The following is a 9,167-nucleotide window of genomic DNA, read 5'->3' on the forward strand; positions in this document are numbered from 1 at the left end:
CAAATAAAAAATTTTATTTTACTTTCTCTTATTTTCCTTTGATGTTCTTTCTTACTTTATGTAGATTCGAGTTTTGGACCTATATTCTTTTCTTTCTCACTAAAAAATGTATTTTAAGATATTTTGCAGGTGTTATCTATAAATAAATTCTCTTAATTTTTGTTGGTCTGAGAATGTCTATTTTTTCTTTTTTTTTTCTTCTTTTTTTTTTTTTTTAGGCAAAGCAACCCTTGGTTAACCTCGCAGTTTGCAAGGACCTCACAAGCTGCAAGGACCTTACAGTTTATAATCCTTTTTTTAAAAAAAAATTAATTAACTGATTGATTGATTTAATTTATTTCTTTTATATCTATAGCATCTGGTCTTCCTAGGTGGTCTCCCATCCAAGTACTAACCAGGCCCAAACCTGCTTAACTTCCGAGATCAGACAGGATCGGGCTTTCTCAGGGTAGCGTGGCCGTAGACTTTTTCTTCATTTTTGAAGTATAGTTTCACAGAGTACAGAACACTGTGTTGGTATTTTTTGTTTTTGTTGTTTTTCCTTTCACTTCAAATATTTCACTCTATTATTTTCTTTCTTACGTGGTTTCTAAGGAGAATTCAGATTTTATTCTTATTTTTGTTCCTCTATACATTATTTTTTGTTGTTGTTGTTACTTCTACTTTCTTTCAGGATTTTTTTCTTTACCATTGATTTTCTTAAAAGGGAAAATAAAATGCCTAGGTGTTTTCATTTGTTTGTTTGTTTGTTTTCATTTATCCTGTTTAGTATTCTCTAAGATTCCTGGATCTGTGACCTGTGGTTTCACGTCTGGCATTAATTTCATGAAATTTTTAGTCACTATTGTTTCAAATGTTTCTTTGTTTCTTATTCTAATATTCCAATTATGTGTACATTACATCCTTTGTAGTTGTCCCACAATTCTTGGATATTCTGTTGTTTTTTTCAGTCTTTGTTCTGTTTTTCAATTTTTAAGAATTCTTTTGAGGTATTCTTTAGCTCAGAAATTATTTCCTCATTCGTGCCCAGTCTACTAAGGGTCTCAATGAAGGTATTACGCATTTCTGTTAGTGTTTTTGATTTCTAACATTTCCTTTTGGTACTTTCTCAGAATTCCATCTCTTTGCTTACATTTCCCACCTATTTTTGCATGCTATCTACTTCATTCATGAAATCCCTTAGCATATTAATCATATTTGTTTAAATTCTTAGTCTAATAATTTCAATATTCTACCATATTTATTCTGTTGCTTGTTCTAAGTGTTTTTTTGTTTGTTTGTTTTGGGTTTTGTTTTTGTTTTTGCCTTTTTATATGCCTTATAATTTTTTTCCTGATAGCAGATATGATGTACCAGGAAAAAGAAACTGATATAAATAGGCCTTTAGTAATGTGGTGATGAGGTGTATTGGAAGGAAAAGTATTCTAGAGTCTTTTGATTAGATCTCAGTATTTTAGTGCCCTATGCCTCTGGACTGTGAATTTTCCAAGTGTTTCCCTACCTCCTAACTCAGTTAGGCTCTGATACAAATGTATAGTAGGTTAGGCTCTGGTTAACTAGTTTCTAAAAGAAGTAAATAAAGTTAGATTGATCATGCCAAGTTGTCACAGGATTTATGCAAGTGAACCCAATAAATATTAGTGACTGCAACTAAACATATTTTGAATTTGTAATTATAGAATGTGGCACCAATTAACTAGTGCATTTTTACAGAGTTCAGCTTCATTTACTTCTTTAAAGTAACAGAAATTTACAATAGAATTCAAATTTGTATTTTCCATTTCATAAATATAATTTCCCACATTCTGACTATATTTCTATAAGAAAAATATCATTATTTGGAGATTAATCTTATTAAATATGAAGCTATTTCTTAACTGTGTTCTAAAGACTTTAAAATTTAATTAGTACTATCAAGATAGTATAAAATTCATCCTCCATCTCATTTTTCAAAGTATAACTGAGTACATGAATAATTAATTGACTTCTCCAAGCTTAAACACTGAGTCCATGACAAAAAGGAGATAATGTTTCTGTCCCCTTCTTTTTACTCCATCTGATAGACTACATTACTTTGTTTAAGACAGTGAAGTTTTTTACATCCTTTCATTAACTGAGCTCTCAAGTATTATATAGACCTATATAATAGAGAACATAATTTTCAAAATTTGTGTTTTATTAAACCAATATGACTTCATAAAGTTAATGTAAACTGAAAAAAAAAGTTTTCTATTTGTTTTTATTATTCCTTGCTTAGAAGAGAAAGTTGTGATGTCCAAAGGGCTTTGAAGTTCTCACAAAAATGCAGATATTAGAACATTTTACATATCAAAGAAACATTAAAGACATAAATTTTATAATATAAAGCATAAAAGAAGAAAAAACATGATTAATTTCTCATGAAAGTCTCATTAGTTTTAGAAATTGATAAAATATTCCAGGAAATATTTATTATTAGTCATTTAAAAAATAATTTAAGATATTAATAAGCTAAAAATGGTGGAGGATTATATTTTGTTGAAAAATCATTTTTGAAAAACCCAATAGTTACTACCATTTATCATTTATTTAATTTGTGTATGGCACCCTGTATAGCCCTAATGATAGGAGATATTTATAATGTTGGACCTGCAATTAAAACACTAAAAAATATAAGTAGGGAGATGAAACACATAAACAAAATGATTTTTAAAAATTTGTTTAAGTAGCTTAGGACCAAAGGAATATTAAGGATGGCAATTTAGAGGACAGAGTGTTTGTAACTTATAGTTTATTTAGAGCAGCGGTTTTCAAAGGGTGGTCCCCAGACCATAAGTATTATCTGGCACCTGTTAGAAATATAAATTATTAGGCCCTATCCTAGAACTACTGAATCAGAACTTCTGGAAGGGGTCCCAACCATTTGTGCTGATAGGAAGAAAGTTTTTAAAAAATTGAAAAGTTGTGAATGTCATTGGAAAGAATTTTGATTTGAGTCTTAAGACATAAAGAACTTTAACTTAAAGGTTTTGAAATTAGGATTTTTGAAGATTACTCTGTGAGGTGAATTTTTGTGGGAAAAAAGTAGGGACAGATAAAGGATATGAATATTTAGATGGATTTTCTTTTTTAGTTCTAAAAGAGAAAATTAATGTAGATTATTTGCACAAAAGACAGATATTTTGAAAATACTCTATTTGAGAATAAGAGTTTATTACATGTATGTAATGTTGACTGAAAGACAAAAAGTGGTTAATGGAGTTATGATGAGATAACAAGCACAATATAAGCTGTGGATTCTACTTTAATATGCAAGAGTTTATTACCCACATAACCTTCTGGCATTTTATGACAAGGTAATTAAGAGGAGATAATTATAAATTCATATAGGATTTCTTTATTATGCAGAGTGAAAGTAGCTTTTAAACTTTATTATATCACAAGATGTTCCTCCTTGCTTTCCTTAGAGAAGTGACCACTATTTATATAATTGTTTACAGAATGAATCTCATTAAAAAATAGTGTAGGTTATTATATCTCATCAAGTAAATATTTCGTAAGAAATTTGTAAAAGATTATTTTTTTTTGTTTTTGACCTTAGTTATTTTCTTATGAATAGTTTTCTCTTTCATTCTTGTTATAATTTTTAAAATATTTAAATCCTGGGCTATATATGAAGCATAAGTGAAATGTCTAAATCAATGCATGAGTAATTATGAAAATTATGGAAATTCTTATATAAGGTGAGTGTATTATCAAAGTACTTAAAATTATACACCTAATATCAAAAAGATTAATTTTTTTGATTGAGTTATTAGTTGTAAAGCTGTTGTGTCAGTTGTGTGTTTACAATTTGCTTTATCTGAAGTGTAGTTATATACAAACTAACTGGTCATACCATAATCCAAACAGTTTAGTACACAAACAAAATAAAGCCAGTTTTGGAAACTTGTTCTGAAATTTCAAAGCAGAAGTTTCTCCAGAAACATTTCTTAAAAGTTAATTTTCTAAAACATCTTCAGAAGCCTGAGAGAATATTCTGTGAGATTTTTACTTTAGTGTTATGTTTTATTTTGGTACAATCTTAAAAAATATAAACATAGATTATTTGGAGAGCAGAAACTTAACACGTGACTATCACAAGATTTCAGTGCTAGTATTTGCTTTTGTAATTACAATAAAGCTGGCATAAACATGTTGGTAAGAAATAAGTTGAGGTGGATTTAATATGTAAATGATAACAGCAGTGCCAAGTAAAGCAGAATGAACCCAAAGGACACTGCTTGAAAAATGGCTTCTAATTTTTTTTTTTAAATACAAATGGCATTGAAATACGAAAATATGGAAAAAAGTGCAATAAAGCACTAATACCAATGATAAAATGTGGAGCAGCAGTACTTTAGTCAGTGCATATGTAAATGATCTTTGTCATAGACATAATAACAGATACTATCTATTGAGTGATTTCAACATGACAAGAGCCAGAAATTGTTCTTAGTACTTAATATAGATTAGTTCATTTGATTTTTACAATAATCCAAAGAGGCAAGTCCATTTAATATCCCAATTTTACTGATGAGGAATCAAAGACAGAAAGCTCAGGCAACCTGTCCAGAGTTACACAGCTAAACAGTGGAGCCAGATTTTGAAGCTGTGAAATATTTAGCCAGTGCTTATAATTTTAACCACTATGCTACACATGTACTAGATATTGGACTTTAGCCAATATAGTAAACATTACCATAATCATTGATACTCTAGGATTCTTTAAAGAAAGGTTATATCTGTAGGTACAGTTGAAATTTAATTTTTTTCTTGCTTATTTTTAAAAATAGTAATTAAGTTTTACTTCATACTAAAATGGGAAGATCACAAATAAGGGCAGAAATATTTTTCATATTCATCTCTTTTGCCAATATATGACCATTTTCCAAATGGTATTGGACAATGTAGGGACTATTTACTCTTTAGTATTGAAAAAGCTGAAAATAACAAGAGTAAAATTTCAAAAGGGATATTTTCTGAACTTAAAGATAATATAGGATCCTGATTTACTTTGTTTCTTTTTTTTTTTGACTAGGTAGAGCAACATCACATTTTCATTCTACATTATGATTTCTGTAAAAAAAATGTCATAAATATAAATACTTCACTGTATGGCTTTAAACATTCAAAACAATAACATCAGTAAATCTATATGTGAACACATACATAAACATATATGTTCTGAGTATACCTAAAGCATTCCTTTATTAATATTAATAATATTTAATGTAAAATAGTGTATGATATATATTCTGGTCTTTATCTTTTTTCTGGACTTCTTAATGTCAAAGGAACATTAAAATATCAATTTAAAAATTCACACAACTCTTCAGAATAAAATTGGTGAAACAGACAGATTCTTGTTGCAATTATAAAAGAAATTATTAAATGTCTTCTTTATAAAAGACATGTTCTCTTAGAAAATGTTTTAAGTAGTCTCAATTTAAAACAATATCCTATTGACAAATAAATATGAACTAAATATAATTCAGAATATTATATCTAAGGAAAAAGCATAATAAAATCCTTTTTCCTAAGTTAATGAAAAATTAAACAATACATTTATAATTACTGTGTAGCAAAAGCAAATGCCACATTAGCAGTAACTAGAAGAAAAGCACATTAAATAAAAGATTTTTAGAAATCATAGTACAATTAGGTAATACTGTTATTTTATTTAAAACAAACTTGGTCTAAATTCTCAGGACTAGCAATGAAGAGGCAGGCATAAAAACATAGACTACAAATACGTTGTAAAAATGAACCACCAATATTCAGCATTAAGGTTTTAGATGTGTGGTTTAGTTTTTCTTTCCAGAAATGTGCCTGTTTTAGAAATCGTAATTTCTAAAAACATGATGACGTAATTTTAACAAAAGATACATAAATCATTTTTGTTAAAACAATTATTTTCTAGGGTTTCTATCAAGCTACTTAAAACAATCACCGTAGGCATCTGATAGTTAAGAGTTGTCACAGTTACTCTGTTCATTACACAATTAAGAGGCCAAACTTCTTTAACTGCTATTATGTAAAAATATTTTATGTTTAAAGAAAATAAATCAAATTCCTGATTATTACCATCTAAATGATACTCTGAGGTGGTAGCTTTATTTTATTTAGCTGTCTTTTATTGCTTAACTTTTATAGTGCATTTAAATCACTTATAGGTGAAAGAGGGAAATAGAACATGTGATTTTCAGAAGTATTTCTAAACAAGAGATCCATCTGTGTCAGCCAATTGGAATATTTGATTCAATCTCTCTTGATGCTTTTATTTCTTTGGGAGGATAATTGCTGTTAAATTGAGAATTGATGTTTTCTACAGTTTAAAAGTTCTGCCTATTAAGTCTATTAGGGAAAATAGCTAAAGGATATAGAATTTAAACTGGTTCTTGATGTTTACATTGGAGTTTTAACATCTGTGTGCTTTTATTGATCTGAAGTTATTAAATAAGTCTAGTACATAGAATTGTATAGTCTAGTGATTTATGTTTGCAATCTTGAAATAGTGAGAGTTCTGAGAGAATGTTTCTAAAGTATATTCATAATGTTATTAAAATTTGTTTCATTTCAATCTTTTGGATATTCTAATTTCAAACTATTTACTGAATAATTTATAATCTATAGATTTATGATGAAATGAGTGACTAAGAATGAATATTCATCTATCTCACAAAGATATTATGGAAAATTATGTAAATCAATTAATTTTTGTCACATATACTGTCTTCAGAGTATTCTTTGTATATGCTTGTTTTTTCCTTGATAATCCTGATTTTGGGGAAGGAACTATGTGCTACCTTCCTAAACCCATTGCTTCCAGGGTAGCTATTTGTCATTACACAATTAGAAATCTGCTGGAATTCTGCTTAAGCTTGTTTTCCTAATAGAATAAAAATTACATGGATCTTTTTCATCCTTGCTTCTTCCTAAGTTACAGGTAGACCTAATGCCTGGAGCTGAAGCAGCTTCCAGGCTTCCAGGCTTCCAGGCTTCCAGGCTTCCAGGAAGCAGCAAACATAGGAAGAGAACTGTAGAAATGTTAGCCTCAATATTGTTGAGTTTCAATCATTTCTACAGTCCTCACAAACCACTTCCCAATAATGTTCAATAAAGCTGTAAATTTTGCATCTGGATTAATTATCTTTTCTTTTAATCTTTATTGAGGTATAATTGACAAATAAAATCCATGTACACATTCTCATGTGCCACAAATTTCCCCTCTCCATGTCCATATATAACCTCTCACTGTGACCCTGACTTTTTTTTTAAATGTATTCTGTGGCATTCCTGCAGCAAATAAATTCATCAGTCTATGGCTCTTCCCACCATTGCTCCCTACCAGTGCTAATCCTGATGTTATATTTCTCTGCATTTTATTAGAGAAAAACTCTCACCTCTGATAAACCCACCCTTTCCTCCTCTTTTTGACTATATCAATTAATATAATCAGTCACATATGTATCATCCAGAAATCTCAACCTCTGATCTGACTGTTCTAATAAATGTGCATGTAATATTTTCTGCAGAATTTCAGTGAGGAAATTAAGAAGCTCGTGTTTTCCATAGAGAATATTGAAAGAAATTTCTGTAGAATTGTCACATAGGAGTACTCTCACTCGTTAGAGTGTTATCCCATTATGGGATATTTACATGATTTTTAATATTTTCATAACTATGTATAAAACTATATATTTTAATATCATTAGCATAAATGCCTAGATTTAAAATAATTTCATTATAATATCTTTTAAAGAATTAATATATATAACCAAATTTCTCACCAGAAAGAGTGAATAAATATTCACTCTTTCAAGTCAGTAGTATATGAACACAAGTTTTCTTTATATCTATGGCAAAAGTAGCTATTATTATTTTTTCAACCATGCAAATTTTATAATTGTAACAAGTTACTTTTTAGATTTCTCATTATTTTATTAGCAATTATGGTACATTCTTTTTATTAGCCATTTAAATTTATTTTAATGAATCGCTCATTAATATATTTCCTTATTTTTAGTTTTGATGATCATATTTTTTATTTTAAATTTATTTAAAAAGCTCGGTAAGTAGTAAATATATTAGACTTTTTGTCTCTCTTTTATGATGGAACACCTTCTTTATAGTTAATTTTCTATTTTTATTGTTATATACATTTAGTTTTATGTGGAGTCAAATCTCTCTTTTATTTAAGGAACACTTTCTTTGATTGAAAATTTATAAAGGTCTTGCTCACAGTAAGATCAAGTAATATCCATGGTTTTAATAGGGCTATTCATGTTTTTGAAAGATATTTTAATCTACTTGAATTTTATTAAGATATATGAATTGAGAAAATTATCAAAATGTTTTTCTTAAAGAAATTAACGTGCTTTCTGTAAATTTTATTAAATAGTACACTGATTATGATTATGTATCATATGTATATACGTATAAAAAATGAGATCAAATCAAACTATAGAAAAATGGGAATGCCATATGATAAGTTTACAAAAGAAAATAAAAACAGATCCCAACATATAAAAAGTTCCTCAAACTCTGTCTTCATAAGAAAAAAATAAAAATTAAACTATATTGTTACACAAATTCACATAGCATCTGACAAAAATCTAGAAGTTTGACATTATATTCTATTACTGCACTCTTTGGATAACAGGTACTCTCATACTTTCATATAATGTATAAAAAATAAACTATCATCTATGGAGTGTAATTTTTTAATATCTAACAAAATTACAGGTGAATTTGCTTTTTATGCAAAAATCTCACCTCATGTAGTAGATCTCAAAATAAGATGACAAAAAATGTTTCCATGCATCTATTTACTATTCTATTTCTTATAACAAAAGACTGGAAATAACTCAAAATAGTAGAAAATTATAGAAAACTCTGTAATACATCCACATAGTTGGGAACTATGTAGTTGTAAAAGTAATAATAAAGATTGCCATATACTGATACACAGGATATTTTTTACATTAAAAAATGTGAAATAATATGTTACTTCTTATCTTAAGAAATGAGGAGTATATAATACATTAAAATGTGAAAGGCAAACTCAAAATCCAATATAAATATTTAGCTATAGTGTGTATGTGGTGGAGAACAGAGTGACGAGGACAAACCAGAAGCTAAATTTT

The 9,167-nt window shown here is 28.3% G+C and overlaps 1 pseudogene; it reads right to left on the reverse strand.

The window, feature by feature from the left end:
• Window positions 1–346: 346 nt before the first annotated feature.
• On the reverse strand, window positions 347–465 carry LOC120595119 (uncharacterized; annotated as a pseudogene).
• Window positions 466–9,167: the final 8,702 nt, after the last annotated feature.

This window comes from Pteropus medius, unplaced genomic scaffold, assembly GCF_902729225.1.
Source record: "Pteropus medius unplaced genomic scaffold, Ma_sr-lr_union100, whole genome shotgun sequence".
NCBI lineage: Eukaryota > Metazoa > Chordata > Mammalia > Chiroptera > Pteropodidae > Pteropus > Pteropus medius.